The sequence below is a fragment of the Hypanus sabinus genome, chromosome 15 (genome assembly GCF_030144855.1).
Source record: "Hypanus sabinus isolate sHypSab1 chromosome 15, sHypSab1.hap1, whole genome shotgun sequence".
Lineage (NCBI taxonomy): Eukaryota > Metazoa > Chordata > Chondrichthyes > Myliobatiformes > Dasyatidae > Hypanus > Hypanus sabinus.
This window is the reverse complement of record NC_082720.1, coordinates 57,827,401-57,854,965: the sequence shown is the minus strand read 5'-3', so window position 1 is coordinate 57,854,965 and position 27,565 is coordinate 57,827,401. Positions and strand designations below refer to the sequence as shown.

The 27,565-nt window shown below is 39.7% G+C and overlaps 1 protein-coding gene across 1 annotated transcript in view; it reads left to right on the top strand.

Annotated features, from left to right (window-relative positions):
* Positions 1 to 27,565, top strand: part of LOC132405559 (protein diaphanous homolog 1) — a 116,147-nt gene that overhangs the window by 38,422 nt on the left and 50,160 nt on the right. The window lies entirely within an intron of this gene.

The window sequence follows — 27,565 nt, the reverse complement described above, 5'->3', positions numbered from 1 at the left end:
CAATTTTTATCGATGCGTGGCATCTTTAGATAAATCAAAGCAAGTTGTTTTGAGTCTGTGCAGTGAAAATTTAATATTGTGCAAAGGTTAATGTGAGAAGAGAGAAAGAGAAGTACGGAGGGATTTGAAATTGAATAGAATATCAAAACTGAGTCATTATCCTACTATGAAGCAATGTATTGACCAGCAAGGACAGCACAATGAGGGAATGCAGCTTGGTACATTAGAATGTGGATAACAACATTTTGGTTGACTCTTTTTGTCCAGCATGTACGGATAAGGGAGAAAAGGTGTGGAGAAGAGTTCTTGCAGCAATTGTGGTAGTACCTCAGGGGAAGGTGTGTTGCAGCAGTGGCTTGATTATCCTGCTCAATGACACAATGTCTGGCTCAAAGCTTATCTCGGATTCAAATGGAAAAGCAGTCTCAATTTCATGCTCATTCAGTGGCCAGACATTCTAATTAGGCAACATGGACTGAAAATACAGTAATTATTTAACTGGGAAGCCACACAAATGTTGGTTTACTTGTCCTTCCATTTACTTTGGAGGACTTTGCAGAAACAATATTGATGTTCCCTTTCCAGTAACTAAAAGGCCTCCTTTGCTTCAGGATCTGGAAGCTTATAAGATGGCACAGATCCAAGCCGCACTATACAGAGACAGACGTGCTTTATTGATCCCGAGGGAAATTGGGTTTCGTTACAGTCGCACCAACCAAGAATAGTGTAGAAATATAAATATACAAAACCATAAATAATTAAATAATAATAGGTAAATTATGCCAAGTGGAAATAAGTCCAGGACCAGCCTATTGGCTCAGGGTGTCTGACAGTCCGAGGGAAGAGCTGTAAAGTTTGATGGCCACAGGCAGGAATGACTTCCTATGACGGTCCGTGTTGCATCTCGGTGGAATGAATCTCTGGCTGAATGTACTCCTGTGCCTAACCATTGGGAGGGGAGGAGGGGCATTAACGGAAGTTAGAGAAGTCACTGTTCATGCCATCGGGTTGGAGGCTACCCAGCCGGTATATAAGGTGGTGTTCCTCCAACCTGAAGATGTTTCTCTAACTTCAGTTAATGCCCCTCCTCCCCTTCTTACCCCATCCTTGACATATTTAGTTGTTTGCCTGTTCTCCATCCCCCTCTTACTTTATCCTGAGGCCTCCCGTCCCATGATCCTTTCCATTCTCCAGCTCTGTATCACTTTCACCAATCACCTTTCCAGCTCTTAGCTTCATCCCACCCCCTCCGATCTTCTCCTATCAATTCACAATTTCCGCTCCCCCCACTACTTTCAAATCTCTTACTATCTTTCCTTTCGGTTAGTCCTGACAAAGGGTCTCGGCCCGAAACGTCGACAGCGCTTCTCCCTATAGATGCTGCCTGGCCTGCTGTGTTCCATCAGCATTTTGTGTTTGTGGTTTGAATTTCCAGCATCTGCAGCTTTCCTCGTGTTTGCTAACAAGTATTAACCTACTGGTTTTTCAGATTCTGTGAGCTTGCCATATTGTTCCAGGCACCTCAGTTTATAATAGCCATTTTAAGCCTCAGTGGCTGGAACATAATGGTGCCAACTGGTATAAAAATTCATAAAAATTTAAAGAAGATTAGCTTCATATATCACTTGTACGTGTACATTGAAATATTGAAACAGAGTGAAACTGTCATTTGTGTCAGCAACCAACGTAGTCTGAGGAAATGCTGGTGTCATCGTGCAAGTGTTGCCACACTTTCAACACTAACATAACTTGCCCACGACTTACTAACCCTAAGCCATACATGGGTTTTGGAATCACAGCACATGAAGGAAACCCACATGATGTAAACCCACATGATGTTGGTGCAAATGTATAAGCTCCTTACAGACAGCAGCAGGAATTGAAACCGTGTCACTGGCACTGTAATAGCATTGCACTAGCTGTTATACTCCCATGCCACCCTCTATGCTGCCCATTCGAGGAAGTACAAAAAAAACTTGTTACATTTGTGTTGAAAGAATCCACAGAAATTCATTGTGAATGACCATTACAAAACGGTTACAGTGTGTATATAGAGAAAAGGCACAAGATGGCGCTGCACATGCATCAAGGTTAAAACTGCAAGGAAGCAAAAGAGCTGTTCTGCATAATAATAGTGGCTACCATGAGCTAACGGGAGTGCCATCTGTAATTGCAGATCAGGGAGGAAATGGACGATTCTCTCCTCCTCCCCAAATCCCCACACATATTGTCCGTCCTGCCGCCCTCGCCCACCCATCTCCATGTAGATAAAAGCAGTGCATCTAAATCAGAATTTGTTGTCACTCTGACTTTATCTACCGCTTTTCATCATTTGTTTTATTTAATGCATTTTGTCTGTGTCTGGAGCAGAGTGTTGCAAGCATTTGGTGTCTCACACTGTGTTTAATTTGACTGCACTCTCTCCCCACGCCACTGTGAGCCCAAAATAGAAAAGAAGTAAGATTAAGCATGCTGTGATTATTACCACAGAGCAGATTGTACTGCAGAGTGCTAAACATCAAATGCAGCTTCCAGCTAGAACTGTAAAGCAAATGAAAATCCCCCGTCAGCATTCGAACACCTTGGAAGGGGTGGGTGGAGCCAGATGTCAAGGGACGAGATATAGAGACTGCGGCACATCATTGTGCTGACGACAGCACAAGTGAAATGGAAACAGAAAAATAGCCTTCAAGCAGAGGGAAGTCAATACAGTAAAATACTGATTTTTTTTACGAACATATCTGCAGAAATGTAATTGCAATCTTTATTAAACCCCCTATGTCATGTGGTAACTTGGTAGGAAAATAAAGATTATTTCTTACTTGACAATCCGAAATTACTGAAAAAAAGACACACCCAGAATTTTGTTTCTTTACGTTCAAAGATTTAATATAGGGAAATCAGAATTGTTTATTACCTGTATGTGATTTGCCATCCTGTATGAATCTGAATTAGGGTTAATATCAGTGACGTATGTCATGAAATTTGTTGTTTTGCAGCAGCAGTATAGTACAATACATAAAAAATACTATATAAGATCATAAGACATAAAAGCAGAATTAGGAAATCTGGCCCATCGACTCTGTTCTGCCATTCCATCGTGGCTGATTTATTATCCCTTTCAAACCCGTTCTCCTGCCTTCTGCCTGTAACCTTTGATGCCCTAACAAATCAAGAAACCTCAATTTTAAATATACTTAATGATATGGCCTCCATTGCTCTCCGTGCAATGAATTCCACAGAATCACCACCCCTTGGCTAAAGAAATCATGCTATTTATTTAGTCATTCTGTATACTGCTTCTGATACAAATCTTGAAAGTAGTGGTTTATATATTCCTGAGGGTGGCAGCACGAGTGCACATGATTGAGTATTGCAGAATCAGGTTGTATATTAAGAGGCACATTGTTAGTGCACGTAGCAACAGTACAGTATCTTCTGTCTTCTATTCATTACAATATTAGAACAAAGGAAGTCCATGTTCAAGAAAAAAACACAAACATTCACATTTGTGAAGGTTTGTGTTAAGGACCACTCGACTATGGTGGCCCTTTTTAAAAATGTTTTGCCCTCATTTCTGTTCCTTTCACAAGCGATCACACAACCTTTTCAATTTGTCAAGGGAGTGGCTCAGTCTCCATAAACTTGTTTGCCAGGAGGTGGCCCTCTTCTATTCACAAATCTTACTTTTGTTACATTTCCCCACCCACAGACTCCATGATTAACTGCGGCTTTAAAAGCATCTTCCTGACACTCCCATAAAAAGTACCCCTTGATTCAGAAATGCTTTTAATCCACAACATTTAATTTTTTTTGTTTTGTTTGCAGCCTAATATCTGCAAATGCCTCTACTTTTGGGGCTATATGGTAACACAAATTAAGATGTGATTTTCTTAAGCTACAGTAATGGGCGGGAAATTTGATATCTAATGCAAAAAAATGACTTGCCACTGACATCCCTTGAAGGTGAAAAGGTTTTATGAATAAAGAGTTTTTAAGATAGAGCATTTAAAGTTCATTTTACTTCATCAGGGTTGCAAAATGTGAAACAGTTGATTCTGTAAAGATGGAGAGTGCTTTCTCCCTCCCAGCCCCTATTGCCTACGCTTGTCATAGCAGTGGAGTAGACTATTCTACAGTTCTCAGAGGGGTGTGCTAGCAGAGGATTAAGATGGTGAGTGGGTGGGGTTGGAGAGTTAAGCTTGAGGGATAGCAAATTATTTTTATGATCTAGTTTTTAAAATACTCTGTTAATCTCATTGTTGTTGGATAATAATTATACCTCCAAAATGTTTTATAATTTAGAAAATTAATTCCTTTGTCTTGCAATACCTGCAAATCTTTTAACTGTTTAAGAACTATATTCCTTTTATGCAATTTCTTAAGAAATTGCAGAAAGCGATGAATCATTCATTCCATTTTTCCTTTTGCCATTATAGTATGTGAAATGAATGAAGATGATAAGACATAGGAGCAGAATTAAGCCATCTGGCTGATCGAGTCTGCTCCGCCATTCCGTCATGGCTGATTTATTAACTGAGGGGCTTTAATATAAAACAACAGTATCTGGGAGAGGGGGAAGCAAGTCTTAATTTCATACACCAATACTTCCTGGCCATAAAAATATTTCATTTCATAATCCATTAAAGTAGACCCAGTCAGTCTAGTTTCAGTGAAATCTTTTTGAGGTTCAGGATACCAAACAATAACTGAGCATCTCCTGTCAAGGGGAATGAAGGTCAGCTGCTGAGCATGCTCACAGCAATGTCATCAGGAGGTTTAACTCCTTGTAGACAATTCTTTTCTCAGCTTTTACCATAATTACAAACTGGGCTTCAACCCATCAAATTTTTCAGTTTCAACCAAAGGAGAATGACGCAAGCATGGTTTCTCAACTGAACCATAGATGGAAAGAAAATGAACCCCATTTGTGAATCACTTAAAAACATTGTAGCAGGTCAAGTGTCAATACCATTTATGTTTCTTCTGACTATATCTCATTTAAAATAAAAGAACAGAAGTGGACTTCAGACTACTGGAAAATGTCGCTGGAGAAGTAGTAATGGAGAGCAACTAAATGGTGATTGAACTGAATAAATATTTTACATCAGTCTTCCCTGTGGAAGACCCTGGTGGTATACCAGAAATTCAAAAGTGTCGGGCAAAAGTCAATGCAGTCGTTTTTACTGAAGAGAAGCTGCTTGGTAAGCTGAAAGGTCTAAAAGTAGGTAAATCACCTTGACCAGATGACTGCACCGCAGGGCTTTTAAACAGGTAACCTAAGAGGTTGTGGAAACACTAGTAGTGACCTTTCAAGAATCACTAGATTCTCGAATGGTTCTGTAGCACTGGATAATTGCAAATGTCACTCCATTGTTTAAAAAGAGAGGGAGGCAAAAGACAGGAAATTATAGGCCAGTCAGCCAGGTTTCAGAGGTTGATAAGGTGTTGGAGTTTATTAGGATGAAGTTTCAGGGTATTTGGTGGCACATGATGAAATAGACCAAAGTCACCAGTTAAAAAAAGGAGTGTCAGTGGATGGTGCTTTTTCTTTTGTACTTTCAAAAGGCCTTGGAGAAACTACCACTCATGAGACTGCTAAACCAGATAGAAGCCCATAGTGCAACAAGAAAAATACTAGCATGGACAGAAAGCAAAGAGTGGAAATAAAGGAGGCCTTTTCTGGTTGGTTGCCTATGACTAGCAGTGTTCCTCAGTCGAGGCATACACTATTTTTTAAATGGGGAACAAATACAGAAATAAGAGGTGCAAATGCACTTGCTAGTTGAGTCAATAGTAAGGAAGGCAACTGCAGTGTTAACATTCATTCAAGAGAACAAAAATGTAAAAGCAAGGAGGAAATGATGAGCACTAGGAGGTAAAAAGGAACTGGTCAGTCCACATTTCGAATATTGTGAGCAGTTTTGGGCTTCATATGTAAGAAGGGATTTGCTGGCATTGGAGAGGTCCACAGGAGGTTCATGAAAATGATCCTGGGAAAAAAAGGGTTAACATATCAAGAGCATTTGATGGCTCTGAGCCTGTATTTGCTGGAGTTCAGATGAATGATGGGGGATCTCATAGAAACCCACTGAATATTGAAAGGCTTGGACAGAGTGAACATGGAGAGGATGTTCTCAGTAGTGGGAAAGTCAGAATAGAACTTCGAAATAGAAGATTGTTTCTTTAGAACAGAGATGAGGAGGAATGTCTTTAGCTAGAAGGATGTGAATCTATGGAATTCATTGCCACAGATAGCTGTAGGGGTCAAGTCTTTAGCTATATTAAAAGCAGAGAATTGATAGGTTCTTGATAAGTAAGGATATCAATGAATATGGGGTGAAAGCAGGAAAATGGGGTGGGGGGGATATGATTGGTGGAGCCAAATGGCAGTATTCTACCCCTGTGCCTTATGCTGTTGTGGTTTAAAACAGGGGTTCCCAACTTGGGTATATGGACCCCTTGCTTAATGGTATTTGTCCATGGCAATAAAAATGGATTCGGAATCACTGCTCTATAAGGTTGATTAAGCATGACTTACCACACACAAAATTATACTCACTCCTCCTAATCAGACTCTGACTTGTAGATCCTTAGAATTCCCCCTGTAAACTTCTGATTACTGATGTGGGAGTGACCCTTGCTTGTCCTTTCTACCCTTCTTATCCAAGCATTATGTGACGGCCCTTTGTCTTCCTGTGGAAAAACTGCTGCTATACACAGATCTAGACTCTGTGCTGCCAAAAGCTTCTCATATGTTAATCCTTTCATTCCCAGAGTCATCCTCGTGATTCTCCCCTGGACTCTCTCCAATGACAGCATATCCTTTCAGAGATAAGGGGCTTAAAACTCCAAGTAGGGCCTGACTACCTCCTTATGAAGTCTCAGCATTATCTCCTTACTTTTACGTTCTATTCCTCTTGAAAGTAATGCCAACATTGCATTTGCTGCCTTTACCACAGACTCAGGATGTTCTTTACACAGAAAGTGTTGTCATTCGAGAGAGTCCAGAGGATGTTCACGAGAATGATTCCGGGAAAAAAGGGGTTAACATATGAGGAGTGTTTAGCAGGTTTGGGCCTGTACTCACTGGAATTTCGAAGAAACTTACCGAATATTGGAAGGACTAGATAGGGTGGATGTGGAGAGAATGTTTCCTATGGTGGGGTATCCAGAACTAGAGGGCACAGCCTCAAAATTGAAGTGTGACCTTTTAGAACAGAGGTAAGGAGTAATTTTTATAGCCAGAGAGTGGTGAATCTGTGGAATGCTCTGCCACAGACTGTGGTGGAGGCCAGGTTTGTGTGTGTATTTAGGGCTGAAGTTGATCGTTTCCTGATCGGTCAAGGCATCAAAGGATATGGTGAGAAGGCAGGTGTATGGCCTTAAGTGAGATCCGAGATCAACCATGATGGAATGATGCAGCAAATTCGATGGGCTGAATGGCCTAATTCTACTCCTATATCTTATGATCTATTGACAGCAATTTATTTGCTCTTTACCCATTTTCAGCAATTGCTCTACTTGTTAAGTGAAATTATATCTAAAACCCAAATAATAACTGGTGATGAGTGAGCTATGGTCGCTGAAGGATAGATCTGTTTCAATATAATGTTCTGCAGTACTGAATATCTAGGCCCCTTGTATTAAAGATATGAAAATAAATCCCATAGACTTTAATTTATTTAACCTGTCTAAAAGATTTCCACAGCAAGTTTTTCAATGTCATATTGGAGTGCAAGTGTTGTGTGTTGGACTCATCAAAGTTTAAGTCCAAAAGCAGACTTTAAATTGAAATAATGGATTGTTTTACCCTGAGGATGGAAGGCTGCCTTTGTCAGTATGAATGGCATTCACCTCATTGACTTGATGACCATCAAACGTATGCCCCACTGTAGAAGATGTTTACAAAACTCTTACCTCGTCCATTTAACCTGTTCAGGTGCTGTGGCAACAGTGTTACTGAACTATTAATGCAAAGCATTAAGTTGAACTCCCAGTGGAGCAGTTAGTGAATTTAAACATAGAACATAGTACAGGCCCTTCAGCCCATGATGTTGTGCTGACCATTTAACCTACTCGAAAGTCAATCTAACTCTTCTCTCTTCCATAGCCCCCATTTTTCTATCATCCTCAGAGTTTTTTAGATGCCACTAATGTATCTGCCTCTGCTACCACTCCACGCACCCAGTTCTCTGTATTAAAAAAAAACAACTCTGACATGCTCCCATATTTTCCTCCAATCACCTTAAAATTAGGAGCCATGGTATTAGCCATTTCCACCCTGGGAAAAAGCCTCTGGCTGTCCACTCAATATATGCCTCTTATCATCTCGTACAACTCTATCAAGTCACCTCTAATCCTCCTTAATGACAAAGAGAAAAGCCCTAGCTCACTCAGTCTATCTTCATAAGACATACCCTCTAGTCCTGGTAAATTTCCTCTGCACCATTTCTAAAGCTTCCACAATTTTCCTATAATGAAGGGACCAGAGCTGAAAACAGTATTTCAAGAGTGGTGAATAAACTAGATTTGTGAAAATCTTGAGTAGGTAAATTATTTATAATTAGCTTAGTAATGATACTTACAGGAAGGAACTGATCTTTGTGATTACAGTGTGCTGACTCTTAATTCCTGTCTGTAAAGTTCTGCATGACCTTCACTTTATCAGGTTACCAGTCTCAGATGGACAGGAGAAATTGTTGTTTTGTCAAAGTAAAGCCCTATCTTGAATCTCAGGATGGTAAAGAATCTTATCATCTTTTTCCCAGGGAAAGAGAATTTAGACCAAGAGGACATATGTTTACGGTGAGGAGAAAAAGATTTAAAAGGGACTTGAGGGGTAACTTCTTCACCCAGAGGGTGGTTTGTATATAAAACAAGCTGCTGGAGAATATAGCTGTGGCTCGCTGGTGGGAAAATTGAACCCTAGTCACTTGGATGATAGGCAGGAATACTAACCACTGTACTAATGGTCTCCAGATGAATCCTAGATGAAGCAAGGTCAGTGAGCCCCTAGTAGGCAAAGGAAACGCTTCTAATATTAATCAAAATCAACCTGAAGAAATTCAATATTACATCTAAGAACTGGGAAAAGACTGCACTCAACAGATACACCTGGCGGAAATCTGATCAAGAGGGAGCTGCACTACATGAGAATGAACTGTGCTGCAGAGAACAAGCGGTAGCCGTGAAAGGAGAGACTGAACAACCAATAGACCCAATCATTAACCACAGCCACAACTTACTCTCACCCACGCTGCACCAGAATATGTGGATCCTGGTTCAGGCTCTACAACCATCCGAGGATCTACTAATAGACAACCCATTAGGAGAGCAACTTACTCAACAAGTGATCGCACGATTATATCTGAGGCAGCTACAATAAAAATATTTAAACTGCACTGCAGATCTGATCATCCATTGTGGGCCAAGTGCCCTAGCTAAGTCTGTAACCAAATAGCCCAACACATCCCAATTCAGTCCCTTAGAGAATGGTCGTAATATGTGGAATTTAGTACCACAGGCAGCTGTGAAGGCCAAGTCTTTGTATGTATTTAAGGCAGAACTTGATAGGGTCTTGATTGAACACAGCATCAAAGGTTACGGGGAGTGGGGCTGACAAGAGGAAATAAGGATCAGCCATGATTGAATGCCAAAGCAGACTCAACGGGCCAAATGGGCTAACTCTGCTCCTGTGTCTTATGGTCTTACGACCAAGAAGTCACATTTCCTACCCTGGTTTATTGAGAAACCAGAATCAGGTTTAATATCACTGATAAATGCTGTGAGATTTGTTGTTTTGCAGCAGCAGTACAATGCTACTAGGTGTTTATCAATATTAATAAAAACTTAAGACCCATAGATATTGCTGTTTGAAGGGCAAATAAAGAGAGGGTGGAGATGGATGTCTTTGCACTGAGTGCTTCAAATCAAATCAAAATTAACTCACGTAAATGATAAAAAACAGCTTACAGTGCTGGGCAAAAGTCTTAGGAACACTATATATGTATTTTATATCTAAAACTAACTATATATATATATATTTAATTTAAAAAATCAGTGCAAAATAAGGGAAAAAATAGTGAGTTAGTGTACATTGGTACATGGGTTCATTGTTCATTCAGAAATCTGATGGCAGAGGGGAAGAAGCTGTTCCCAGAATGCTGAGAGTGTGTGGCTTCATGCTCCTTTATCTCCTCCTTGATGGTATCAATGAGAAGGTGGTATGGTGGGAGTCCTTAATGATGAATGCTGCCTTTTTGAGGCATCATCTTTTTGAAGATGCTGGAGACTCGAGTGCCCATGATAGAGCTGGCTGAGTTTGAAACTTCTTCTGGCTTTTTTCAATCCTTTTTCAGTGGCCCCTCTATACGAGACACTGATGCAACCAATTAGAATGCTCTCCACAATCTATCTGTTGAATTTTTCGAGTGACTTTGTTGACGTCTCAATTCTTATCAAACTCCTAATGAAATATAGCTGCTGTCGTGCCTTCTTCGTAATTGCATCAATATGTTAGACCCAGGATAGATCTTTAGAGATGTTGACACCCTGAAACTTGAAATTGCTCACCCTTTCCACTTCTGATCCCATGATGAGGACTGCTGTGGGTTCCCTTGACTTCCGTGACTTACCCCATCTTCCCCTTCCAGAAATTCAGTCAATGTCTTGGCCTTACTGACATTGAGTGCAAGGTTGACACCACTCAACCCAGGTGATCTATCTCACTCTGGTATTGGGAACTGTTTTTGCTTAAAGTTTTAATTAACAATATTTTTACAATAGTTCTAGGTCTGGTCAAAATTTTAAAAACATTTAACTAATTGTGCTAATGCAGCATTCCAAGATGTCTCCAACTCAAATCTTCAAACTAAGTAGATGCATTTTTAAAAAAAGAAATCCACCATCTGGAGCTCATGGAATTTTGAGTCTAAAGGTCTCTTTTATTGAAATAATTGGCTGCTTTACCCTGAGGGTAGAGAGATGCTTTTTAACTCCCCAGACATTGGTATTTTTCATTAATTTTGTAGAACTATAATTTTAATGTTTTCAGAGGTATTGTTCCAAAAAAATTTCCGTAATGTATTTGGAAGTAGTGCAGGATTATTTGGTTTTGCATTATTTTAAAGCTTTTAGTGATTTAAATTTTATAGCTGTCATGTCAAATGTCATTCACAGCCACAGGCTGTCTGGAAATCAGCATCTGTGCAGTTCCTTCCATCAGTGAACAAATTAATCCTACAGGCTTCCTAATGCTTTCTGTTTAACAAGGAATGCTCTATATAGTTCTTCATTTGGATGTATTTTTAAACTATTTAATGGGCTAAATATTAGAAGTTCTTTTTTATTTTTATATTCAGTTTTAAAAGATGATTAAGTATTTTTGTGTGCAGACTTACGTTCATTTTAAGAAATATTTAAGTGATAATTACCATAAAGCACACCAGAATGTGAAAGATTCAATTACTAGTATTCACTTCATTAAGAATACAACAATCTTACAGAGCATATCGATCTTTTGTTATGTACATAAGAGAATAAGCCCATGATTAGGCCACCCAGCCCCTAAAGACTGCCATGCCATTCAATATGATCATAGCTGTTCGACCCCAGACCTCATCTCCTCTTCTGTATCAGTTCTCAAGAGTCCTCAATTCCTTGTTCTTTCAAAAACATGTCAACTTCCATTTCATTGATCTAGCCTTTGCAGACCAATAGGGTTGAGAATTCCAGAGATCTGCCACCCTCTTCAGCTCTTTAAGTAGGCTTTTGCATCTCTTTTTGCTTTACGTATGATGCAAGGTTGATAGTAATGGTGATCAAAATTTCAGATCAACTATTTTTCATGTCACTAGTGTTGATGACTGTAAAAATCCTCAAAGAAAGAGTGACTCGACTTCAATTGGTATCTATCAGAAACCAGTGCACTCTGTAAACAGTGAAGTACATGGCACTTTCATTTTGTAGGAAACACTCACATGGTCAACCTTGTGACCCTCATTTTCGAGGATTCTACAATTCATGTTTTCAGTATTATTCATTTGTTTTTATTGTTATTTGCACAATTTGTCTACTCTTATACATTGGTTGTTTGCCATTCTTTCTTTTTCATAAACTGTGTTGTATTTCTGATGAAATGACATGACATCTGTATCCATATCTACAATAACGCAGCATTCCTTCCATGTTACACCAAGCAATCATGCATTTGGGTCTCTGCAGTGGGGCTTAACTCCCAGTTTGCATATACCATTGATTGAATAGTAAAGGTTCAGGTTTCTCAGTTTCACCTTGTAGCAACACAGAAGGAGACTTTTTAGCCCATTGTATGCAGGCCAGGTCTTGGGGAGCAAGCTCCTTAGTCCCATTTCCCTCTGTCTCTGCATTTATTCTCTAATACATTCCTTTTTATTACTTTTCCAATTAACTTACACTGCAGTAATTCATGGTAACCAATTAAACTAATAACACGTTTTTAGAACGTGACAGAACATCAGGACATCGAGAAGAAATCAACACAATTATGGAGGGAACATGCAAACTTGAAGGGAATCCCGGTTAATGAGTTAACATTCTCAGTTACAGCAGCACAAGGAGATCAGGGAATTTTTCCTGCTCTTCTTAATAGTGTTATGGCTTCTTTTGACCTGAATCCAAATTGCGAGAGGACATGGTATCTGTATCCATTTCTCCAAAAGTGTGGTTCTCCTTCCTTGCTGCATTGAGCAATCATGCATTTAAGTCTGCAGTGGTGCTCAACCCCAATTTGTATATGTCTGTAAATCTCTTTGCTTCAACTTAGCCTTTGATGTACCTGTTCCTACTCCTTTCCCTTATCTGTTCACCCTTTCACCTGCTGATTGGTGTATTGCTTCGGTAGAATGAGGCTTTTAATCCATTTTCAAGCTACTGTAATAGTTTAGGACAGTTTATTTTCACGTGCAGACTTCACCAAATAGTGGATGCAACCTGTTCTTGTATTGCAGTGTTACAGGCAGTGATGATTGTATGGACAGTTGTAAATGAGTGATAGTGAGTTGCCACTTATAAACCTTCAGAGAATTTTTAGCTTCATCAAGTAGAACAATATGTGCAGTTCTCAGTGAACAAACTCTCAAGGTGTCCTATCCACTGAACCCAGTGTAGTGGACATGAAGAGAGTCTGGGGTCAAGGACTGGAAGCCTGGAGGTGGCCATTCCTGCAACTGGAGCCTTACTATGTGTGTGAGGGGTGCATGGGTGGGAGGGGCTGTTGTTGTTGCTTCTTGTGTTGTTTTGGTGTTTTATTTCGTTCCATTGAGAAAAGATGGTGCCGAGCTATGGTCTCCAACAAGGTCACAGCTCAGATTTAGTTGAGTTTTAAGGCAACACACACAAAATCCTGGAAGAACTGAACAGGCCTGGAGGAATCAGTGGAAAGGAATAGACATTGACTGTTTATTCTTTTCCATAGATGATGCCCTGCCTGCTGAGTTCCTCTGGCATTTTGTGTGTGTTGCCTTGGACTTCCAGCATCTGTAGATTTTCTCATGTTAGTTGATTTTTAGTTGTTTTCTAGGCTTGTAGGGATGGTTTCAGGGCAGAGAGGAGTGTTAGAGGTCATGGTGGGGTGTAGGGACCAGGATGTGGGGGAATTAGAGATCAGGCCACAGTCTAAGCCTCCGCACCTCATTTGACAGCCAGATGTCGGGCTGGCAGACCAGCCTGAATGAGTGGTTCTCAGAGTTGGACTTCTAAGTGGAGGTCTGAGGGTTGGAGGAGTGAGTGGGATGGAAGAAAGGGGCTTGCTTTGCTGTTGTTGTTTTGTCACTCGTCATGTTGTTCAGCTGAACATTATGGACATACTGTGTTGGTGCCAGAATATGTAGCCACACTTGTGGCCTGTCCCCAGACATCCTTGGCTGTGTTGGTTATTAACATATTTTACTATATTTTGATGCATATTTGATAAGTAAATCTGAATCTGATTTCAAGTAGAAAAAAACACAATGCAGGTTGCATTTCACTCATTTTGATTCCATTTATTATTTTCCCACCAAAGGGAATAGCACATTGACAAGTTATTTTCTACATCTGTGCCACTATAATAAAGCATTGGAAGAAGGCACAATGTTTCAGGGAGATGAAATTATAAAAATATAGAGGTAGATTAAATGAGTGGTCTTGGCCAAAATGTTGAATACTTGATCATTTCCATGGATGCTGCCTTACCTGCTGAGTTTCTCCAGTATTTTGTGTGTATTTTGCTGAAAACGTAACAGACCAATTTATGTGTAGATAAATGTGAGTTGGTTAACTTGAATCCAAAATAAAGAAATTCCAGATAGTAAACAATATAAAACTATAAAATGGAGCCATGTCTTTTGCTTTTGCATTGAGCTTGTATGGACATGATGGGACAAATAACCCAGTTCTATACTAGTGATTCATTGATTCTATTCTTAGTTAAGGTACAAGAGCCATTATAAAAGAGCTAAACTGTTCAAGAAAGATTGAAAAATACATTGAATTATGCAAAGTATGGTGCGATAGTTTGGACATGCATGTCAATTAGTGCTAGCTCAATAATTTTAAGTATGTGATCAGAGGAACCTTTGTCAAGGGTTTGTACTGTAGGAATGATTCAAAGCAACTTTGTGGAGTTGGAATACTGATCGTGGATCACTTCATAGGCTCAGAGGGATGAAGAACCTTGTTTTATTTCTATATATGCTCAGTTATATGAGGTATTTTTGTATATTGGAGCAGGTTTGGGATTTGCTGATCTTTCATAATAGGAATGGATTTTGCTTGGCAGACCAATATATATTCAGTGGCCAATTTTTTAGGTACCTCCTGTACCTAATAAAGTGGCCAATGAGTGTATGTTTATTGTCTTCTGCTGTTGTAACCCATCACCTTTAAAGTTCAACATGTTATGCATTCAGAGATGCTCTTCTACACATCAGTGTTGTAGCATGTACAGTAGTTATTTGGTTTACTGTCGCCTTCTTCTCAGGTTGAAACACCATTATCATTCTTCTCTGACCTTTCATTAGCAAGGCATTTTCACCCAAGGAACTGCTGCCCACTGGATTTCTGTTTTGTTTTACATAACTCTGTAATCTTTAGAGACTTAAAATTACAGGAGGTCAGCAGTTCTGAGATAGCCAAACCAACCCATTTGGCACCAGCAATCATTCCACAGTCAAAGTAACTGAGATCACATTTCTTCCATATCCTGAATGTTTGGTCTGAACAGCAACTGAACCTCTTGACCATGTCTGCATGCTTTTATGTATTAAGTTAGTACCATGTGTTTGGCTGATTAGATGCTTGAATTAACAAGCAGGTATACAGTATAGGTGTACCTTATAAAGTGGCCACTGAGTACATTTTATATGCAAGTGGCAAGTGAGTTTTTGGTACCATGAAGGAAAAGTATCAACTTCATATAAAGCATTAATATTACACAGCTGTCTAAATGTGCGACTAGCTTAAGTTTCTACAGCTAATATATACCAAACATTCTGTTCATGGTCATAAATCCAATGTAGCTAAAAGATATGAAAGGAACTGCTTGATGTGTAACCATTGGAGTTAGCATCCCACTGTTAGCAGAGCTGCTCCCCATGATATCGCGAATAAGGTTCTGTTTACTTCTAAGTCCGAGTCCAAGTTGTGTACTTGAATAATTTCCACAACAGGGGCCGAGCCAGCGTTTATTTGCTCTTCTTCATGTAAATGTGGTGTGCCACCTGTTTAAACAACTGCAGATCTTTGATGTGAGTGTCCATACAAAGCTGTTAGGGAGAGTTCCAAAGTCATGGCCAGGAATGGTAAAGGAAAGGTGACAAATTTCCAAGTGAGGGTGATGTGCAGTTTGGAGAGCAACTTCCAGGTTGGTGTTTGATCCTGTTTTTGCTGATCTTGTCCTATCTGGTGGAGGTCACATGTGGAAGCTGCAGACTGAAAAATGATGGTGAGTTGACGGTGTTAGCGAGTGCATCCTGGAGATGGTACAAATTGCCCCATCATTGGTAGAGTGAGTGAATAGTAGGGCACAGAGTGTTGATCAGGTGGGCTACTTTGTCCTACTTCTCGAATGTTGTTGAGACTGCGTTCATCTGAGTAAGTGGAGAATATCCCATTACACTCCAGTATTGTAGATGATGAGCAGGCTTTAGGAAGTTATGAGTTAATTTCTTCTGAGCATTCAAATTTACTGTAGATATGAAAGGATTACAGACAGATATTGACTTATCTGGTCTTATTCTGCATCAGACTTGAATACAAAGAGTATTCAGTCTTTGATCTCCTGTCTTTTTTGTATAAAGCTTTCAGTCTCTTTCTAAGTGCCTGTATAGATCTCTTCTGTAAAATCTGTTTCAGCAATGAATTATGCTTTCTCCTAAGAAAAGGGCTTCTTGGCATTATACCTGCAAGTTTTGCATTGTATTTTCTATTATCCTTTCCAATTTTGTTCAACTCTTATTAATGTGGGGTTATTGTTATCACCCCACTTAATAAAGCTTTGAATTTCTCAGAAGAATCATTCTCAAGTATAAAGATCCCAACCAAATTTAACACAGAATGGATAATCATCTGCAGATGAAGAACTGTTGTGGCTTGTTCTTGCAGAAACATTGCTTCAGGACAACATCCCATGCACTATCAGTCTACAGGCGATGATACTCAGAGACTTGGGCTATATTATTGCAACATGCACAAAATTCTGCATGGCCTGCTGAGTCCCTCCAGTTTGAGTGTGTTGTTTGGATTTCCAGCATCTGCAGATTTTCTCTTGCTTGTGATTGAGCTATATTACTTTTGTAACTATAATTTTTTCTCTATGTGCTGTGTGTTAAGTTTGGTTCTGTGTTTTGCATGTTGGCATCGAAGGAACACTGTTTGTCTGTATTCATGTGTATGATTGAGTGACAATTGAATTTGTCACTCCATAGCTACAAAGAGTACATTGGGTAGAGTTTATCACATAGTTGTCACCTAGTAATTTCTAGTTCCTGAATGATGAGTTCTGTTGCACAGTAAAATTAAAGGCTGTAAATTGTTTTGCTTTAGACCTACAATAATATTGCTCTTGTGCTCAAGGATCAGCTTTATTTACCATATGCATTTACCTGTATTAGAGTTTGCTGTGGTGTGTTGGTCAGGGCGTGACATGCAACAGAAAATAACATCCAACAATAAGAAAGAAATGTATAAAAAATGTTAGAGGTTAAAGTACTGATATAAAATAAAACATCCATTAATACATAAAAACCAGAATGTATTTACAATGTAAACAACATTATAAAAGTGGTTTAAAGTGTTTACAGTGCAGTGCAGTAACTGAGGTAAAAGATAGAGGGAGCGGGGTAGCTAACTAGAATGGCTGATCAGATTAACTTCTAAAATGGCATTCCAGGTCTTTTGTTTTAATAGCTCTGTAGCTCTTTCCAGATGGGAGCTTTTGGCAAAGGCAGTTTGCTAGATGATTTTTCCTGCCTGCTTCTTTGTGTTGAACACGTACCCTGTTGTATCCCAAAGTTCAGTTTTTGTGCTGAAAGATTTGCCACAACATTTTAATACAAATTAGCAGAGTCTCTAAAATGGTGCAGCTGAGAAAAATCAGTTCCTCAGATTATTTTCTTTGAAAGATAAAAGAAAGCCAACACACTTAACTGATAAGCAATGTGAATACTGAGCTAGTTATCTGTTTATTATAATTAATGTTTGCCATTTCCTTCCATTGTATAATCTGCTAAATGTCATGGGCATGTCCTTTCCCTGCGGTGTTTGACATTACATTGATTGATGTGCCGGATATTACTGCAATTTAACTTGTTAGCCTTAAATTGTTCTTTGTTTCCAACGTCTCATAAGAAATTTCAAGCTGAATTAATGCTGCACTTTTGTTCTAAATAACTAATTTTCTAATTAAGTCAATCATCATAACATTTTATAATTTTTCCACAGAAATTATATAAAATTTTGGTCTGTAAGTTTTACATTTCTGTTTCTCACTGGCTTTATAGCTTGTATTCAGTTTTTGACCCGGAGAAGCGTGATTCTAAACAACTGACTTTACCATACAAAGATGCTGACATTTGAAAAGCTCCTTGTTGATGACAAATATTTGATATTTCATTTTGGAGTCTGTTCTTAAATAAATCAGGCTTATGAAACTGCACATGCCATCTACTTTATCCTTGACTTCCATCCACCACCTTACAGAGACATAGAGAAGTACAGCACCGAAGCATGCCCTTTGGCCCATCTAGTTCATACCAAAACCATTTAAACTGCCAACTCCCATCAAAATGCACCGGGACTGTTGCCCTCCATATGCCTCCCAATCATGTACCAATCCAAACTTCTCTTAAATGTTGAAATCGAGCTTGCATGCACCACTTGTGCTGGCAGCTCAATCCACACTCTCATGACCCTCTAAGTGAGGATGTTTCCCCTCATGTTCTCCTTAATCTTCTCACCTTTCACCTTTAAACCATGACTTCTGGTTGTAGTCCCACCCAATCTCAGTGGAAGAAGCCTGCTTGCATTTTCCTTTTCTATACCCCCTCATTATTCTGTCTTGTTCCACCTTCTTTTCCAGTCCTGATAAAGGTGACTATTCGTTTCCATTAATGCTCCCTGACCTACTGAGTTCCCCAGCATTTTATGTGTGATCAAGCTTGGGTACTTACTGTACGAAGACTATTATATCCCTTTCCATATTACAACTAGGTACTGCTTCCTTTGAATGAGACCAATTTGAAACTTTAAAAATCTCTTATTCCATTTTCTCAAACCCTTGCTTTGAATAACAGTACTGCCTTTTTTTTCTTGCTATTTTATTATACTTCCTCATCTGCCATCTGTTTTACAGATAATCTTCAAACATTTGGATTTCTAAATCTCTTTGTCTGAAGGTAACAAGAGCGACTATTCGTGGAATTTGTTTCCAGCAGTGGAAACTATTGATCATTCTTTACAAAATATCCAAAAGAAAGTGCAGGCAGACAATAAGGTGCAAGACAGTACAGGGTAGGTTGAGGTCAGGAGATCATTTTAATGTACCAGGGCACTATTCAGTAGTCTTATAACAATCGGATGGATACTGTCGCCGAGCCTAGGTTCTGTATCTTTTCCCTGACGGAAGGGGGAGAAGAGAGCATGCCCAAGGCTGGTGGGGTCTTTAATTACATTGACTATGTTACAAAGGCAGCAAGAAGTATAGACAGTTCATGGAGTGGAGGCTGGTTTCTGTGATGTGCTGAACTGTGTCCACAGCTCTGAAGTTTCTTGGAGTGTCGGGCAGAGCAGTTGCTATATCAAGTCATGATGCACTTGAATAGGACGCTTTCTGGATATTAGTTCAAAGTAAAATTTATCGGCAAAGTATATACATGTCACCACATACAACCCTGAGATTCTTTCTTTTCCTGTGGGCATAGTTAGCAAATCTATGAAACAGTAACTGTAAACAGGATCAATAGACAACAAATACCAATATAAATAAATAACAATAAATAATGAGCATGAAATAACAAGATAAACAGTCCTTAAAATGCGACCATCGATTGTGGAAAGACCAGAAGTAGAGTGAGTGTAGTTATCCCCTTTTGTTCAAGAGCCTAATGGTTGTGGGGTAAAAACGTTTCTTGAACCTATTGGTGTGAGTCCTGAGGCAATTGTACCTTCTATCTGAGAAAAGAGAATGTCCTGGGCAGTGAGGATCTTTGATGATGGATACTGCTTTTCTACGGCAATGTCTCAAGTAGATGTGCTGAATGGTTGGGAAGGTTTTACCGATTTTGTACTGGGCCTAATCCATTTGTAGGATCTTCTGCTGAATGGCTTGTGTGTTTCCATGCTGTCGTATGTACAGTCTGCTTATAGAAGTTACTGATCTGCTTTAAGCGAGTGTTAACTAGGTTATGATTTCTTTAATTTTGAATGACTCTTATACTTGCAGATGTCATTTCTAGAAATGCTTTATACTTACCATACTACTGCCAGAAAAAAATCATGACTGGCCAGAAAATGGATTGTTCATTGCTCTCCATAGATAGTGTCTGACCTGCTGAGTTCCTCCAGCACTGTGTGTGTGTGTGTGTGTGTGTGTGTGTGTGTGTGTGTCTGTGCGTGTGCGTGCGCCTGTGCGTGTGCGTGCGCGTGCGCGTACTGCAAGTCCTGACTGATGTTGGGGAAGGAATCTTAAAAGAAAAGTTTTTTATTATGATTTTCCCAGTAGTTTACAGAAAAGGATTGAAAAGTGGTAAATGTAATGTCTCATTACAGTAAAAGACAAGATTAAAGACAAATTTCTTGCCATTTCAACAAACTATCAAAGTCTTTCAAATGAAAAGCATGGAAGTGCCATTTCAGCTATTATTAATAGCCATAATTGGAGCCAATCAGCAAAGATGAGGTTATATTTAATTAATTATCTCTGTAGAAAATGGGAAATGCAGTGGATGTTTGACTTTTTTTTAATAAGAAGAATTGTCATGCAGGACATCGATAAGAAATAGTATGTTCAATTAAGGGATACTGAGGCCGATGAAAGGTGGAAAGATGGAGTCATCATGTAAGCTGATTCAAAATCCGTCAGTCTGCAATAAAGAGAACGTCACTGTTTTCAAGATAGCTAGCTATACTTTCAGCTTTAATTCCCTGCACATTGAATCCATATATCTGTCGTCATTACAGCTGCAGTTGCCGCAAGAATCGGGTCATTATTCAGATGGGATAATGCTGCTGCTATCTGCAAAGGAAATGGCCAGTCACTTGCCCTCTAACTGCTGAGTTTAATTTCAAGGGCATTTTTTTTTTGACTTGACAAAATTGATTCATCCCACACAAGCTCGAAATATACCATTGATGTGGACTGTCTAGACAGCACTGACAGTTATGCATATTCTTCAAATGGTTTGAAATAGTGTTTTCCATCATATTTACATGGCAAATTTGATCAGTTGTACTAGTGCTTTTTACTGCAAGTACTGGGAATCCAGTGCAATTTTACAGTTGTTTGAAAAGGTCGTCTATTAGCATTGAATGCGATAAGAACATTTTTTAAAATAAGGTTTTATGTAATGACTCTTTTGCACCTCTTAGTCTCATATTACTGTGCAGAATGTTTTCTAATCAAACGCAGCTCTTAAGAGAGCTGCAGGCAAGTTCTGAAAATTGTGTAGGTGTCCAGTCTGCTTCTGATGTCAGAATTTTTGTAAGTTATGTAGATTTAAAAAATATTCTGCTGATCTTGTTTCAGCTGGTTTGTGTTCAAACAATAACAGGCTTATCAGAATTACCTTCAGGGACTTTGCTGAGTTAGTCATAGAAAAACACAGCAGAGAAACAGGCCCTTCAGCCCATTTGGTCCATGTCAAGCCATTTAAAATGCCTACTCCCATTGACCTGCACTTGGATCATAGCCCTACCATCCAGGTACTTATCCAAACTTCCCTTAAATGTTGAAATCAAGCTCGCATGCATCACTTGTGCTGCCAGCTCATCCCACACTCTCACCACCCTGTGAACGAAAAAGTTTTTCCTCATGTTCCACTTCAACTATTCACCTTTCGCTCTTAGTCCACGACCTCTAGTTGTAATCACATCCAACATCAGTGGAAAAAGATTCCTTGCATTTACCCTATCTGTACCTTTCAAATTTTGTAAACCTCTGTCAAATCTCCCATCAATCTTCTATGCTCCAAGGAATAAAGTCCTAACCTCTTCAATCTATCCTTGTACCTCAGGTCCCCCCGTCTCACCCACATACTTGTAAATTTTCTCAGTATTCTTTTAACCTTCTTTACATCTTTCCTGCAGGTAGCTGACTAAAACTGCACACAATACTCCAAATTAGGCCTCACCAATGTCTTATAGAACTTTAACATAAGTTCTGTAGTGAGTGGGCTGGATTAATACAAGCATAGATAATGTCGTTTGTCCTCAGTACTTACAGTCTGAGCTATGATTGTCTTTTTCAATGGATTTTAAATAGCCATGGTACCTGCACCCTGAACGTTCAAGCAATTACTTAATCAAAATTCAAATTTCTCATGAATGTTAATCAGCTTGTTGAGTTCAAAAGCTGCAAAAGGTAATGTTGCAGCTCTATAAAACTATACTTGGAGTATTGTGTTCAGTTCTGATCTGTTCATTATAGGAAGGACGTAGCAGCTTTAAAGAGGGTGCAGAGGTGATTTAACCAGAAAGCTGCCTGGATTGGAGGGCATGTCTTATGAGGAGAGGTTGAATGAGTTTGGGCTTTTCTATTTGGGGTGAAAGAGGGTGAGAGGTGACTTGATAGAGGTGTACAAGATGATAAGAGGCATGAATTGAGTAGATAACCAGAGACTCTTTCCCAAAAGGAAATGGCTAATACAAGGGAGGGAAATATAAGGGGATGTTGGATGTGGAATGTCGTGCCAGGGTTTGTGGTAGAGGTACTTACAAAAGGAACATTTAAGCAAAAGTTAGGCAGGCAGATACAGTAGATAATAGCAAAATGAAGGGCTATTTAGGAGAGAAGCATAGAATGATCTGAGAATAGGTTATAAGGTTGCCACAACATCGTAGTCCTGTACTGTGCAGTAGGAGTCTAAGGTTGTTGGAGCTGTGGAGAGCATTCCGTGACCCTACTAACTTATGGCATGTAAATGGTGGAATTACCCATCGAATTTCTGGTCAATTATACCCTCCCGCCAATGATGGAGCATTCAATAAGGCAAATACCATTGAGTATCAATACTACCTGGTTAGACTACTTTGCTGGAAAAATCATTCCCTCTAATTTTAATTTGAATGTCTATAGACTCCTTTTCTTCACCATAGAGTTGTAAGTGGAACTGAACTCTGTGTACTTTTCTACAAACCTGCTTACTTCTGATTTTAAGAAGAAGGAAGGTCAACAATGAAGAGGCTGAAGATGGATTAGGATTGAGAGATATAGTAAATATATCAATAAGATTGATAGAGTACAGCAAAATTTATAACATTGTTGCTGTCACTGGAGGGCCTGAGTTACAGGGGAAGGCTTTATTCCCTGGAGTGAAGGAGATTGAGTGGAGATTTGATAGAGGTATAACACTGAAGAGGGCGTATAGATAGGGTAAATGCAAGCAGGCTCTTACCATGGAGACTGGGTAAGACCAGAACTAGAGGGTGAAAGTTGAAATATTTAATGGGAACCTGAGGGGGAGCTTCTTCACTCAGAGTATGGTTCGACTGTGGAACAAGTTGCCACCGGAAGTGGTGATGTTGCACCATCTAAGAGATGTTTGGATAAGTACATGGATGGGAAGGAGGGGCATTGAAGGGCTGTGTTTCAGGTGCAGGTAAATGGTATTAGATAGAACAACAGTTCAGCACCATCAGTACTCAAACAGGAATACTTATTAAGAAGGGAGACAGCCACAGGGGTACTCTCCAGAATCTGATTCTTGCCCTTCCCTCTCCTGACTGTTACCCACTTATCAGTCTCCTGAGGCCTCAGTGTGACTACTTGCCTATAGCTCCTCTCTATCACCTCCTCACTCTACCTGACCAGACGAAGTTCATCAAGCTGCAGCTTCAATTCCCTTACCCGGTCCCTAAGGAGCGCAGCTCAATGCACCTGGTGCAAATGTGGCCTACCAGGAGGCTGGGAGTCTCCCGGACTTCCCACATCTGACACCCAGTACAGAACATTGGCCTCACAGACACACTTACTGTTTCTGTTCCTCATAGGTAGCCTATCTCACCTCGACCCGTTATTACCTAAGCCCCATTGAACCAAAGCCCTCCTACTCAGTCTACCTCTACTCCGTCACCCACTCCTCTGACACCCGCTCTATAAAGCTATCTCCTTTCTAAACTCTTCAAACTGGTCTAACTCACTGACTTCCACGCGTTTGCACAGTCATCCCTTGATCAAACTGCTGAAGAAAAAATGGTCTCCTTTTAAACACTTTGTGCTGGTTTAACTCACTGACGTCCACACACTCTTGGTCAACACGAATGAATGGAGCCTGTTTCTGTGTGGTACAATGCTATGGCTCAATGCCTAACAGTTGCAACCATCTTCCTTTCTGTAAAGTGAAAGTCTGACTACTGAGGCATTTTCCTTTCTTGCCCATTAACTTAAGTTTTACCGGTCTCCTCAATGGCACACTGTTCGGAAGTGTTGCCCCTGCTAAACCAGGAAACAAAGCAACTGGTACTGACGCTTATAATTAAAGAGCAATCAATATATATTTTTTTCTGGGGGATATTTGTACTTTTGTATATTTATATATACCCATCAGTGATGTAGCTGTAAGCCAGAGATTACGTGTAAAGAGTTTTCTATTGAAAGGAGCCTTTTGGAAAAAGCAGGCCTGAGTAGTTATTATCGTGCCAGTCATCAACATAAGTGACAGCTCTTTAAATCATAATCACAACCTCGTACCCATCTTTATCTAAGACTGTGAAGATCCATGTGTTATTTCCAGCATTAACGTTTCATAATCTTTCAAAGCTGTACAACTCAGTGGTAAAAGTGATAGTGGTTTGGAAGGAATGGAATGGCAGCATAGAGGTTAGTAAAACACTTTACAGCAGCTACTTGTATGATATGGGTTCAATTCCCGCCACTGTCTGTAAGGAGTTTGTACATTCTCCCTGTAACTGCGTGGATTTTCTCTGGATGCTCCAGTTTCCTCCCACATTTTAAAGACATATGGTTAGATTTAGTAAGTTGTGAGCATTTTGTGTTGATTTGATTTCACACAAAACAGATTTCATCTTGTTTCAAGTACATGCGACAAATTAATCTAATCTCTAGTCTGATCTCTCTCTATCCTATCATAGTGGAGGCAAATGTCCTGTCATGTGGTGGAACTCAGCCATGGTTAATTGGGTAGTTGAGTTTCCTCAAGTCATAAGGTCAGCTCCCATTGAATTGACTTGTGTCCAGGCTGGCATAGCTTGGACCAAAGCACTGTCAGAGGTGCTTGTTTTGAAAGAAAATGTTAACTTGAATCCCAATTATCCCTCAGATGCATGGCATCTCCACACAAATTTAGATCAGAGGCATGAATTCCTCTTTCTTGGCTATCATGACCACAGTGCACCTTAAATTTGTGTAATCGAAGGGAAAAAGAGTTCTCTCCCTTTTCATTGCTCCTCAAATTAACTTTGAAACCATTTACCTCGTCATGCTCACCATCGCTTTTTTTAATCAGACCTTGCCATGCACGTTTCTTATATCATAACATTGAATATATTTAGAAACTTCTTCATTGACTGGCATACCTTGATATCTGGAAAGACTCCATTGAAATCCAGAGCAGTTATTCTTTTCATACAACAATCTGCTTCATTTTATAGAAATATATTGACTGATTCATCAAGGCTTAGTGGTAGAGAAGTTTTATTCCAACTTGCTTCCTTTTGTGATCATCGTGACCATTCATTGAAATTTCACCAATCATTGGGAATTAGCTTTCATCACCTTTTGTCATAATCATAAATATTATTGAGCAGTCCATCCTTTGTCTTCACAGCTTGTGAAAAGTTGGTTTATATTTCTCTTGATACCTGTAAAGCACCATTGATAATCTTGTAAATCTACAACCATCTTTTTAATTATGGGTACATCAATGTGATAGATGGATGCCTGATACTTCAGGGGATCTGCAAGCCCAGACGAAGGTCTTGTGCAAGTTTTTCTTTCTTTCATGCTCTTTTTTTTAAACTCAGGCATCCAATTTTGCCTAAAGTTAATCTCAAGGATTTGACAGGGAACATATTAATGGTATTTGAGGCAGAAAGAATTCCCAGTGATTGATGCTGTGCATTCTGAAACATGTCTGGGCCATTGTTACACAGCTTTACAAATAAAACTGAGAATTCTTATCTTTTCAGTTGTGAATCCATTGATATGAGGGATACTTCTACCATCATGTTTAAAGCCAGCAGCGAGGGGCAAGCTACGAGTGAGAATTAAGAGGTGCACAGAAATTAGAGTTACTTGATTCAAGAAACAAAAGGTTTAGTGGTGATGTTTTGAAAATTTTTAAATTTAGATATATAGCACAGAACAGGCCCTTCTTCGAGCTGCACCACCCAGCAAATCCCTATCCTAATCATGAGAAAATTTACAATGACCGATTAACCAACTAACTGGTACAACTTTGAACTGTGGGAAGAATCCAGAAGACCTGAGAGAACCCACACATTCCAAGGGGAGAACGTACAAACTCCTTACAGATGATGCCAGAATTGAGCTCTGGTGCACCATACTTTAATAGTGTCTCACTAGCCACCATGCTACCATGGCACTCCATGTGAAAAGGAGTATTTTTCACCCAGAGAGTGGTTTGAATCTGCAGTGCACAACTTGAGGGGATGATGGAGGCAGAGACCTGCAAAGGCATTTATGAAATAAATCTAGACAAACACTTGAATTGCAAAGGCAATGAAGGCTATGAGGCATGTACTAGAAAATTGAATTATAATAGATGGCTACCTGGTATTCATTATGGAAAAGTTGAGAGGCTGGAGGGTAATGTGAGGGAATGAAGATTCAGAGAATCTAAGTTCAGAGTTCAATTCCAGCACCCCCTGTACAAAAGTTTAAATGTCCTTCCTGAGTGCGCATTGGTTTCTTCCAGGTGCTCTGGTTTCCTCCTACGGTCCAAAGGCGTACAGGGTCGGGTCAGTAAGTTCTGGGCATGCTATGTTGGCTCCAGAAGCGTGGCGACATTTGTGGACTTCCCAGCACAATACTCACTGATTTGATTTGATACTTAGGTGCATCTCACTATGTTTCGATGCACACATGACAAATAAAGCTCATTTTTACAGTACGTGATTTAGGTCTGCTGAGTGTGTCAGCTGCAGCCTATCTTCCACAATGCTGCATTTGCTAACCTTTCCCCATTTCACTGCTAAAGATGGTTGCTAAGCAACAGTCCCCAGGAGCCTTTGAAAGGAGGTTGGCTGTTGCTGGCATCAGCTGGGAAATGTCTTATTCTGCACGTATAAATTATGGGAGAGTGCTAAGTCATCAACCAGATTTAACAAAGACGTTGGGGTTTTGTTCTACTGATTAGATGTCCTGACGACTAATGTAACTCATCTCAACAATATATCTGTTTTCAACATAAATTACTGGCATATCTGTATCAGGAAACATTCCTAACAGCATAATAATTGCATAATTATTTTATATTATTGCTGTGAGTCGTAGAACGCTGCAGCACAGAAACAGACCCTATGGTCCACCCAACCTATGCCAAATTGTTATTCTGCTTAGTCCCATCAGCCTGCACCTAGACCACAGCCCTCCATACCCCTCCCATCCATGTACCTATCCAAACCTCTCTTTAGTGTAGAGATCAAATCTGTTTCCACCACTTTTGGCAGCTCATTCTATACTCACACCACTCTCTAATTGATGAAGCTCCTCCTCAGATTCCCATTTAGTATTTCATCTTTTACCTCCAGTTTCCTCAGTGGAAAAATTCTGCTTGCATTTACCCTATCTATACCCCTTATAGTGTTGTGTATACCTCTATCTAATCTCTTGTGCTGCAGGGGTAAAAGT